Consider the following 10,865-nt stretch of genomic DNA (forward strand, 5'->3'; position numbering starts at 1 on the left):
GAGGAGGATGAGGGCCAAGGTAAGAACTACAGTCAGGAACAACTGCGCCAAATGGTTGCTCTTCTCGACCAGTTTGACAAGCTTGTTTAGAAGATGCACCAGATGGTTCAGCTTCTTCAGCAGAGACTCTAAGAGCTCCTCGATATCGTCATCGTCATCTTTAAGCTTCGACTCCTTGAGCATCAGCTTCCTGAAGTGGTGCTCCATCTCTCCTTCTCCGCCAGATCCTCTCTGAGCGTTAAATAAGAGAAGAGCTGGGTTGGTTGGCTAAATCCAGAGACCTGATTCACAATGGGAGACCCATATGCAATGAGAAATTATCGATCTGATCAGGTCCAATATTTTCATGAAATGCACATCACGATGACCACATCCAATGATAGTATATATGTGCACCGCGTCGGATAGACTTATAGCTAATGTATACGGATATGCTACAAATGCATGCCTTTCAAGCTACATGTACAGTATTTGATGGACAGAAATGATCCCCTCGTTTATTTGATGGGAATGAGGAGGAGAAGTAGGTTTTCATCTTTTGATGGAGAGAAGGCCATGGCATCATAAGATGGGCTAATCTTTAATTAACCTCCATGACAGGCCTGCTGTCAAGGAGAGGCGTAAATGAAATGGCGTTGAGGTGTACCAGCTGTATATATTACTGGAAGACTGGATAACTTCGGAAAAGATTCCCTCGAAGGGGCAGGTTGGAATCTGAACTTGACTTTGTACTGCTTCTATCGCATGACGAGTGGTGAGACTAACTGGATCTGGCACAAGACCCTGCTCAGGGTCCATATAGTTCTTCCGTAGATTAATAGATATCCATAGAGCATCATGTACACTTCTAACAAGAAGAGTGTAAATTACCTTCAACAACTTGGCTTTCATGATGATTGTTGACTCAAGGCCTTAATTTTGACGATAACAAAACGATTGGGTGCAATTAATACTAATCGTGCTCATTAAGAATGGCCGCAAGGTTTCTCATATGCTTATTAAGAATGTCTCAACTAGGCCAAGTTTAATGGGTTTTAAAGACCAATTTCATGAGTTTTGACCTTGATGAGCCAACTCCCAAAACCCTCAAGCCGGCTCAAGGACGCCCATAGGGTGAAACAAAGAAGTCACATTGCCGATGGTCTTATTAGTTGATTCCCAGAAACCTACGAGTGGACTTTGGCACGCTAGAAGAAATTGGCACGACTTATGAGTCAAGCTCAACTGGAGCATGAGCCTACTCGAGAATGGTCATAGGAAAAGACAGAGAGTGCTCAAAATTGATAGGTTGACACATCAACTCAAAACTCTACATTAACGGACTTGAGAATGGTTATAGGCGAAAAATAGAGAGCACCTAAAATGCAGATTTCATGAGCCAACTCAAGGCTGTGACAAGTCAACTCAAAGAACAAACAAGTCAACTCCCTTATGGGAGACAGGCTAGTTTTTCTAAAAACTTCTAACGGGCAAATTCAAGCTCCAATGATTAGTTTAGCTCCTCCAATGGTCCTATTTTCTCTTCCAATCATTTTTAATGATATTTAAGTAAGTGTTTCAAAAGGGAATACAAGAAGTAAAGAAAAACAAAAGGAATTAAGTATGCATTCAAGTTCCAATCTTCTATTCATTCACCACTTGAGAAAAGGGAGAAATTGAAAGCATTAACCGATTGGGATTACTTGAGAACATCCCTAGCAATCATTCAAGAGCCTCTCAAGCATTAAAGAGAAGAAGTTGAGAACATCCCCAGCAATCATTCAAGAGCCTCTCAAGCATTAACGAGAAAAAGTTGATCCATTAAAGCTCGACCTACTTTGACTTCAACAGGGCATCTGAGTCTATTTTCTTGGATAACAGCTCAATTATTTTCATTGACTCTGAAACTTTTTGATTTTTCTTTGCAAGTTCCTTGGTTAGAAATCTATGAGAGCGGTGAGTCCAAGCCCATAATTGGATGATTGTATTGACTAAATCTTGAAAACTTAGTTAAAAAGATTTTGATTGATGAGCCTGTACAAAATCATATGGATTGATTATGAGTCCGATTAAAACAATCTTACCATAATCTTGGAGATTATAGAAATTTTCAACTAGGAGCTCTTGGGAAGTGGACATAGATGCTGAGTTTTGCACCAAACTACTATAAGTCTTGTTATTTTTTTGCATGTTTCTCTTCTTTGCTTATTGTTGTTACATTTACATGTTATCATTTCTTTATTCCATTATATTCTTTTCATGAGCACTCACAAATCATAATTAAAGAATATTATTATTTTAAATTAAAAAAAAATCTAATTCACCCCCTTCCCTCTAGGGTTTCTACATTTGAGTGATCAAAGCTTGGTACTCTGCCCCTCTTGACCTAACCATCTCGAGTCAAAGATCATGGTAGTACAAATGAGTTTATCTCTTGCCAAAAGGCAATCAACCAACTAATCCCTTTTATTTAATGACACAAATTATACAAATTAGAAAGTACATATGTATATGTTTTATTAGCCTTAGAATTGATTTTGATGATATCAAAAGAGTTTGAGTATAAACCATGATTACTGATGATACTTTTGAGAGTGATTATAGGATTTCTCATAATGCTCAATGTTTAATTTCATCTAAGAAAAAATCCTCTCAGATTTAAATAAATCTATATTCTCAAGTCAAAGATTTAAGTCTTGAAGGTAAAGAAATTGAGTTTAGCATGAAAAGATTGTGACAAAAAAAAGCCTAGTCTAGAAAAACCTCTCAATAAGTTCAACTACTCATAAATTAAGTTTGAGAATATAATTCTAGCCTAGAATATGTTTGAACAAAGAAGCTATTTAAAATCAATTTTGATAGATTTGGCATGTCTTTGAGTCGATCAACAAAGGAGTTTAGCCAATCTAATTTCAGATCAAGGAGAAAAATAGAAAGAGATGAAATTCAGATGATCTTCCATAGTCGACTAAGATTTTTTCTTAGCTGACTAAGATAGGGTCTTTAGTCGACTCATACATTTGAATAGTCGACTCAATCTCTAACAAAGAATGAAGATAGAAGACTAAAGATTTTAGAAATTCTTCTAAGTTGATTCAGAAAACAACATAGCCAATCAAGATTGGAGCTTAGCTGACTCACTAAAATAAAATAGTCGACTTAGTTTCAGAGGTAGAAGATTATAGAAAGTATTATAAATTCATAAATTTTCTAAGCTGATTTAGAAAGTTAGTTAGCCAATCAAATCATGAATATTAGCCGATTAAGAAGATATCTGAGTCGACTCCAATCTCAGATAGATAGAACAGATAGAAAGTTAAAAATTTATATTTATTCTTGAGCCATCTCAGAATTTTATTTAGCTGATTCAATACTTCACATAAACCAACTAAAAATCTAGATGAGCTAACTCACAGAATTCTAACAAAATAATGGCTAATTCTTTAGATTTTTTCAACTAGCTATAATTTTTTTCTAATGGCTATTTTCAAGCTTTCAATGGCTAGAGCATTAATTTCAAATATTTTTGAGACCATAAAAGAAGAGAATTCAAATGAAAAATAAAATGAGTGATATCATTGAGCTTATTAAAATTTTTCTTCAAGTTATTGAGTAGAACAAAAAAGAAGAGAGTGGAAGGAAATTAACAGAGCTTTTAATTTAGACCTTCCCATATTTACTCAACTAAAAAGAGAGAAAGAGTACATTAAATTCAGCCAGCAACTAACATACAAGAACATTCAAGTTTTCATCAATCCTATTATCCAATGAGACAACCTAAGAGGAGGATAAATTAGATTTTCTAAAACTTTTCACAATTTTAAATAGATATGTGCATAATTTAAGTGAGCTATGTGAAGATACAATAGAAGCAATGAATGAATGTATAGAGTTACAAAGCAATAAATAAAGTAAGATAAAAAAATTAAAGCCACACATAAAGATCAAGTTTTATGATGGTTCGATGTCAAACACAACACCTACATCCACTCGCCAAACAATCTCTTGAAAATTTTAACTATAATCACCAAGATTATAGTCTAATTATTTTATCGAGATTGTAAATAAATTCAGTTATTTTTTTTAGGCACACCAATCAAAACCTTTTCCAATCCACTCCTAGGCTTATACATAATCCAATTCAAGGCTTAGATGAGCCTATCCCTAGATTCAATCTCAATTGAAACTTGTATTCAATAAAAATAAAATATAATTTAAAGCTCAAATGAGATGCTCCTTAATCAACAAATCAAAATGTCAATGAAGCCCAAGCTGAAGAGTTAAGAAGCTTTGCAATCAATGCATGCCTTTCTTTCTCTTGAAAAACACTTGAATGCATAAGAAACAAGCGGTTAGCTAGAATTTGGCTTTTCTTCTTGAATGCTCACTAATTGCTCAAATAGATTTTTTAGCCTTTCAATGCACTTCTCTCATGTCTACTAGTGTTCTCTTTCTTGAATAAAATCTTTGACACCCATAAATCTTTATTAGAATATTCAAAAATAGAATTCTAGCTATTGAGAGTCGAGAACTAGCCATTGGAGTTATTCTGTGCAAATCTTCTGAAAAACTAGTAGGTGGAGTTGTCAGTTGTAGTGGAGTTGACTCGAGTAGATCTAGAGTCGATCTCAATTTTATTCGAATCGCTCGAAGTCTTTAAGGATTGACTCGAGGTCTATACTCAGAACATCTACTCTCTATCTTTCCTGAGACAGTCGACTCAAGTTTTTCAGGAGCCGACTCGAGGCTTGTGCCACTTGATACTAACATATCGAAGTCGATTAGATACCTTTAGGAGTCAACTCTGAATCTTTTTTATTTGAATTTTCATGGTATAGCCTCCTTGAATCTTGCTTCTTTGAATTTTCAAGATGGATAGCATAAAATTTTTTAAAATATGGCTTTAGCTTTCTAAAAATTTTTTGAAATACTTGAGCAACTTATTAGTATCAATTATATACTTAAATATTTTATTTCTATCAAAATCAATTCTAGAACCAACAATCTTTTTATTTTTTGATGATGAAAAATGTTAGTCCTAGAATTGATTTTGAAGATGTCAAAAGTGTTTGAGTATAAATTATGTTTAGTCATGATATGTTTGAGAGTAATTATAAGATTTCTCAATGTGCTCAATTGATTTTCTCAAAAAAAAATCTTCTAAAAAATTTGTATGTTCTAAATTAAAGACCTTCAGTTGGAAGCAAAGAAACTAAAATTTTCACAGAAAAGTCTAATCTAAAAGTATCTCTCAACATGCTTAAACTTACACAAACTAAGTTTGAGAAGACAAATCTAACTTAGAACAAAATTAGTCAAGAAAAGCTATTTAAAACACCTTGTGGCATGCTTGGCATGTCATTAAGTCGATCAAGTGGAAAGCTTAGCTGATCTAGTCTCAATTTGAGAAAAAGATAGAAAACAAAAAAAATTAGAACAAATCTCTTAGCCGATCATATTTTTATCTTAGTTGATCAAGATAGGATCTTAGCTGACTCGAATTTTTGGATAGCTGATCAAGTCTCAAAATCATGATGAAGACAGAAAGATGAAGATTCAAAATATTTTTCTGAGCCGACCCTATGATTAGGTTAGCTGACTAAGACTAGAGTTTAGCTGACTCATAAAGAAAGATAACTGATTTAGTCTTAGAGGAAGATAAAAATAAAAAACTATAAAAATTAATAAATCTTCTGTGCAATCCAGAAAATCAGTTAACTGACCAAGCAATCAAGTTAGCGGACTAAGACAAGATCTGAGCTAACCCAGTCTCAGACAAACAGAAGAGATAGAATGATGAAATTTTCGTACCTACTGTTGAGTCATTTTAGTATTTTTACTTAGCTGACTCAATATTGAAGGTTAGCTGACTAAGAGCTTGGATGAGCTAACTCATAGAATTCTGACAAAATAATGGTTAGTTTTTTAAAATTTTTAAAATATATCTAAATAGATTCTAATGATTATTTTCAAACTTTCAATAGCTAGAGCATTAATTATAGATATTTTTAAGACTATAAAAGCAAAGAATTCATGAAAAAATTAATTTTTGAAAAAAAAGAGTTTATTAAGTTATTTTCTTCAAGATAGTGTAAGAAACTTAAAGAAAAAAATAAAAAAATTAAAGAGTACCTTAAATTCAGTCCTTATATTTATTCAATCTAAAAGAGAGGAAGCGAGCATTGATCTAAGCCAACTACTCTTAAGAAAAAATATTGAAAGCTACCTCAATCTTCTTAAGCATTCAAAGAAGAAGTTCAAATAATGAAGTTCACCTATTTCGACTTTTTCAGAGTCTGAAAGAGTTTTATTATTTTTACACTATATTCTTTGTATTTTTTTTATTATAACTAGTTTCTTAAGTGTAGAAACTTAAGATTGATCCAAGTCTAAAAGTTAGATGGTATAATAGTTTTGATTGGTATCTCCATAAAAATCAATCAGAATTGATTGTGTAAGCTCGGGATAAAATAATCAATTATAAGGTTATGATTGATAATTCAGATAAAATTAGTTCAATTAGATTGTGAACCCATGAAAACAATCAGACTATAATTTTAAAGAGTTTATAATTAAAATTTCTAAGTGGATCCACTTGGAGAGTGGACATAGATGCTGAGTTTAGCATTGAATCACTATAAATCTTCTTATATTTGTGATTATTTTATTTTGCTTATATTGTTATTTCTACTATCTTTATCTATTATCTACTAAGCACTCCACAAATACTTTTAAGATTATTTTTTGATACAGATAGTTAAAGTTAAATTTTAAGAATCCAGTTCATCCTCTTTCTTGGATTGCTGTCTCTGAAACATAAGTAGTGTCAGAGCAGATACTTAGCCTAATTGATATAACAATTAAGAGTTAAGATCAATGGCAGCTCTATTGATACATCTTTGGTTAAAGGTCAATCAACCAATAGACCTCTACTATTTAATAACACCAATTACATATATTGGAAGGTATGAATGAAATATTTATTCAAACATAAGACTATGATATGTGAAATATTATAGTCAATGTTTTTCATACACCCATAATTTTAATTGATAGGGAGTCTTCTCCCAAACCTAAAAATGATTGGAATGATGTAGATAAAAGATTAGCATAATTAAATGCTAAAGCTATTAATATTTTATATTATTCTTTAGATGCTAATGAATTTAATAGAATATTTACATATTCATTTACAAAAAAAATATAGGATCGACTTAAAGTGATCTATAAGGGTATAAATCAAGTCAAAGAATCTAAGATAAATATATTTATAAATATGAGCTTTTTAAGATAGAACCTAGTGAAAATATCACTAATATATTTATTGGATTTACAGATATAATTAATGGATTAAAGAGTCTTGGTAAAGATTATATTAATAGTGAACTTATTTAGAAAATTCTTAGGTCATTGCCAAAGAGTTGGGAGGCTAAGGTGACTGTGATTCAAGAAGCTAAAGATCTCAATAAGTTAGTCTTGGAAGAACTCATTAGCTCACTCATAACTCACGAGTTGAGTATGAACCAAAATACTAAGGAAGAAGTGAAGAAGAGGAAGACAAATGTTCTAAAATCATCACTCATAGAATAATTGGAAAGTGATTCATCATATGAATCTGAAAATGACAATGAAATGGCTACCATCACAAAGAGATTTGAAAGATTCATGAGAAAGAAGAGATTCACTCTCAGGAAAAAAGGATACATTAGAGGGAAGGAAGCAAAGAAAAGAAAAAAAAGAGGAGCAATTGACTATTTGTTATGAATGCGAAAGATCCAGTCACATTAGAGCCGACTGCCTCCTACTCAAGAAAAATTCTAAGAAGTTAAAAAAAAAGGCCATGATGGCCATATGGAGCAAGGATAAAGATTCGAGCTCCAAGGAAGAGGAAGAAACAAAGGAAGAGAAAGCTAATTTCTCCTCCGTGGCTCTTGAGGATGAGGCAATTGAAAATACTTCTAATGATTTATTTTTGAGGAGTTACATGATACCTTTTATGAATTGCTTGATGACTTTAAAAAGCTCTCTCTTAAAAATAAAGTACTCAAAAAGCTAAATCATTCCTTCACTAAAGATAAAGCTAACTTTGAAAAAGAAAAAGAAAGTCTTTTGAAGGAATAAAATAAACTGATTGAAAAGAATAAGAGCCTTCAAAAGGAAGTTGATAAATTGAAGCCTATTATAGATAAATTTACTTTAAGCTCGTAAAATCTTTAGATATTTTTGAAAAAATAAAAAATAATTTTTGATAAAACTAAATTAGGATTTAATACATTAAGTAAATAAAAGTTTCTAAAAAATACTTTTATAAAACCTTCTTTTGAAAAGCATACAACTACTTATTTTAAATGTAATAAACTAGATTATAAAGCTATTAATTGTTATCTAAATAAATAAAAAATATTAAAATTAAATAAATTTAGATTTCAAAAAGAATCATTCTAACTAACCCCAAAGGACCCAAATTGCAAGTGTGCTTGGTATCCATTGGATCAATAAGAAAGTGGTATCTTAATAGTGGATGTTTAAGATATATGATGGGAGATAAATTTTAGTTTATCTCTCTTAAAGCTAAAGATGGAGTTATAACTTTTGAAGATAATGATAAAGATAAAATAATTAATTTCGATAATATCAAGATTACTCCTACCATCTTTATTGAAAATATTTTGCTTGTATATGACTTGATGCATAAAGGTTTTGATATATCATTTAAATTATCTCATTGTATGGTAACTAGTTTCAATAATAAGAGAATCAAGTTCATAGAAAAATGATATGGTAATGTTTACTTGGTAGATCTTGATAATCTTTGGTAAGGATAACATCGAGTGTTTAGTTATAATGAATGTCAAAGTCAATGAAGCTAGTTAGATTTAGTATAGTAGATTAGACCATATAAGTATGAATTTCATTGTAAGATTAATTAAAACAGATTTAGTTAGAGACTTGTCAAAATTTAATTTTAAAAAGAATAAAGTATACAATGCTTGTCAATTAGATAAGCAAGTTAGATTTTTATTTAAATCTAAAAATATTATTTCAACTATTAAGTCATTAGAATTTTTGCATATAAATTTATTTAGGCCAATCAAAACTACTAGTCTTGGTGGTAAACATTATGCTTTTATTATTATTGATAATTTTTCTCGATATATATGAGTTTTGTTTCTTGAATATAAGGATGAAGCTTTTAAATTATTTGTAAAATTTTTTAAGAAAATTATAAATGAAAAAGATTGTAATATTTTAAAAATTAGAAGTGATCATGGCATAAAATTTAAAAATCATGATTTAAAAATTTTTTGCTCGAAAAATGGAATTAACTATAACTTTTCAATCTCTAGGACACTTCAACAAAATAGAATAGTAAAAAGAAAGAATAGGACTTTGTAAAAAATGATACGACCATGCTTTATGAAAGAAACAAAATAGAATAGTAAAAAGAAAGAATAGGACTTTGAAAAAAAATTCCTATGAGCTTTATAAATGAAAGAAACCAAATATTTCTTACTTTAAAGTTTTTGGTTGCTGTTGCTTTGTTTTGATAAATAGAAAAGATAAGTTAGAAAAGTTTGATGCTAAATCTGATGAAGATATTTTTTTTGGATATTCATTATCTAGTGAAATATTTAGATTTTTTAATAAAAAAATACTAGTTATAGAAGAATTTATTTATATTATTTTTGATGAAACTAATTTTTTCAAATCAAGAGAAGTAGATGTAGATGATGATACAGGTTCTCTTGAAAAGGAGATGAAAGAAATGACTTTCAAAAATTTTCCTTCTCAAGGTCAAGAAGATAGGGAGTAAGAATAAGAAGATGAAATAGAAGAAATGCAAGAGCTTTCTTAATCTATTCAACAAGGTATGCATGGCTTGTCAAGATCATCAAGATCCTCCTGCCTCTTAGCTTTCCACCTCCTCTCAACCCACTCGTAGACTACTCTTTAGGAGCTTCATTAGAGCTGATATAGGATTTCTACCCTCCACTATTATTGGTCCTTCCAATAGGACCAGGAGTAAGAGAGCTGGATTTCCTTCCTTTAGGACTAGCTCTTCCTCTATCCTAGAAGTCTCTATAGGTGAGGACTAGATCTAGAATATGATTGATTATCTTTTTATTTAAAATTATGCTTTGTTACTCTGCCATATTGATATTTAGATGTATTGTTATATATCATATTTTTTTGTATACAATACAATCTTGTAAAATATTCTACAGCTAACAGTTTCAACAAAAAATTTTTAGAAGCTACAGGTTTGCATAGAACACCTGCAATGGTTAGTTCTCAACTTTTAAAGGCTAGAAATTCATTTTTGGATATTCTAACAAGGATCTATAGGTGCCAAAAGATTTAATGAAGAAAGAGAACCAAAGAGAACATAAGAGCACACTAGAGAACAAGAGAGAAGTGCATTGAAAGGTCAAAATATTTGTATGAACAATTATTGAGCATTCAAAAAGAAAAGCGACATTCCAACCACTTCTTGTGCATTCAAGTATCTTTCGAGAAAAAGAAGGGCATATTAATTATGAGGACTATTTCATTTGCTCATTAAGAAGCTTTTTATTTATGCTTTAAATTATTCTCTATTTTCTACTATTTACAAGTTTCAGTTGGGATTGAAACTTCGAGATAGGCTTATCCAAGCCTTAAATTGGATTGTGTATAAGCTTAGGAGTTACTTGAAAAAGATTTTGATTGGTGCACCTAAAAAAAATCAATTGGATTTACTTGTGATCTTGCTAAAATAATTGGACTGTAATCTTGCTAATTATAGTTAAAATTTTCAAAGAGTTGCTTGGAGAGTGGATGTAGGTATTGTTCTTGATACTGAACCACTATAAAACTTCATTTTTGTATGTGATTTTGATTAGTTT

The sequence above is a fragment of the Elaeis guineensis genome, chromosome 2 (genome assembly GCF_000442705.2).
Source record: "Elaeis guineensis isolate ETL-2024a chromosome 2, EG11, whole genome shotgun sequence".
Classification (NCBI taxonomy): Eukaryota; Viridiplantae; Streptophyta; class Magnoliopsida; order Arecales; family Arecaceae; genus Elaeis; species Elaeis guineensis.